This window comes from Pteropus alecto, unplaced genomic scaffold (assembly GCF_000325575.1).
Source record: "Pteropus alecto unplaced genomic scaffold, ASM32557v1 scaffold45, whole genome shotgun sequence".
Lineage (NCBI taxonomy): Eukaryota > Metazoa > Chordata > Mammalia > Chiroptera > Pteropodidae > Pteropus > Pteropus alecto.
Genome location: NW_006442491.1, coordinates 19,363,343 through 19,365,402, shown reverse-complemented (window position 1 = coordinate 19,365,402; position 2,060 = coordinate 19,363,343). Strand labels below are relative to the sequence as shown.

At 39.9% G+C, this 2,060-nt stretch overlaps 1 pseudogene; it reads right to left on the bottom strand.

Moving 5' to 3' along the window:
• Nucleotides 1-472: 472 nt before the first annotated feature.
• LOC112471208 lies at nt 473-595 on the bottom strand (annotated as a pseudogene).
• Nucleotides 596-2,060: the final 1,465 nt, after the last annotated feature.

Here is a 2,060-nt window from a genome sequence, read left to right as displayed (position 1 = left end):
TTATAAGACTATGGCCGATTTTTGTTCTGTTTTGTTTTGTTTTCTATACAAAGTACTACATTTTTTAATTGATAAAATTTTTCAGTTCACCCACAAAACAGCATGTAGATTAAGGTGGCAGATGTAATATTTTTCACTTCTTCACACTTGCCTTTATTTTCCAGATCTTGAATGAGTGCGCTACTCATACTCATGACTATGATGAAAAAGATAAAAATTTTAATGCTCCACAGCGTTAGAACATCTTTAATAATAAATTGTTTTCATTTTACTTAAACAGATTTGTGGGACTCCCCCAAAATGGCCTCAAAGTTGATCTAAGCTAGTTTTTGCCAAAATTGTGGAAAATAACAGCCCCACCTGATTCTTTAAGGTTTTTGGGTAGAGATTTCAGGACCTAACTGAGGAACTTAAACCAATTTTTTTTTAACTTTATTTATTTTTATTTATTTATTTATTTATTTATTTTTTACACCTACAGCACCTGGTCTTCCTTGGTGGTCTCCCATCCAAGTACTAACCAGGCCTGACCCTGCTTAGCTTCTGAGATCAGACGGGATCGGGCTTGTTCAGGGTAGGTAGCATGGTTGTAGACTTACCCCAATTTTTAATCTCTCTTAAGGCCAGAGATACAGGTGTACTGAAATCTACCATAAATCTTACTGGCCTCAATTTAAGCCATTTTCTCTATTCTTTCTCTGTGAAGAAGGAAAAGAAACTTTAAAGTGCATTTTAACACCAAAATTCTAAAAGTGGTGGTGCTAATGTGATGAGATTGGTGATGGGTTATTAGGAAAATATAAATTTATACCCTGCCCCAAATGGCTTTTCTCCCTCCTCCTCTTTAATAATTGTTAATGTTTGAATATGAAGTTGAGGGCTTTCACAGGCTTTAACTCTTGAATATCTTGAATATCACAACCACCAAGGCAGGGGAGTGAGAAAACTGGCGGGGCCAGTAAAGTGAAGAAACTCACCCAAGATCACACACTTAGTAGTTGCTGGCATCAAAATTTAAACCCAAACTCATTCTAAATTTTTTTCTGAGGCACTGTGGGAGCCGGCTTCCAAAACGAGCCCAGATATTCACGTCCTTTCTAGTCCTCCTACTCTAAATTGGGCTGAACTGTGGGACCCATAGATGCTATGGAAATGATCATATGTGGTTTCTGGGGCTAAGTCATGGAAGACAGCGCAGCTTCTGCTTTGTCCTGTGGATCACACGCTCTGGGGGCATCCAGCCACCATGTTATGAGGACACTCAAACAGTCTTATGGAGAGGTCCACATGGCAGAGCCCCAAACAAGCTTTCAAATGACTTCAGCCCTGGCCAATGTCTTGACTACAACCTCATGAAAGACCCAAAGCCAGAATCACTCAAATATGCTGTTCTTGGATTCCTGATCCACAGTAACTGTGTGAGGTAGTGTTTATTGTTTTAAGTCCCTACGTTTTGAGGCAATTTTTTACACAGCAGTGGATAACTAAGAAAGGCAGAGTGCCTCCCTTCTGGGTGGTTCTTACATTTTATGAAATTTGCTAAAAAGCAGTAATGCTTTTTCCAGAAAAACCTTGCTTACACCTATTTATACAAAATTCTTTATAACATTTCAGGGTATGCCCAGGCCCTTTAAAGCCAATTTACAGTAGGAGAAGTAACAACAGTAGTAGTCCCTTTTTTTCTCTTGGGGCCCGGGGAAATAAAACCACTTGTCCCAGCTTGTGGAGCTAATAGTATATGCCAGAGCCAGGAATCAAACCCACATAACCCAGCTTTGCACACGTCTCACACTCGTAGCCACCTTGCTATTCTGCCTCCTTGGAGCCGTGGGTTCTGAACCACTGCTCTAAGCTAAGTAATCTTTACCCCTTCATCCTCCTTCTGCACCCTACCCTTTAAATTATTAAGTCACATTTCTGACACCATTTTAATTGCAATCCCTAAGTGATCTACTGTGTTAAGTCCCACCAAAGAAATAAAGACAAGGTCACTGAGGGCCCTCTGGCCTAATGGGATCATAGACTGGGAAACAAATAACTGTACACTTTCTTATGACCTA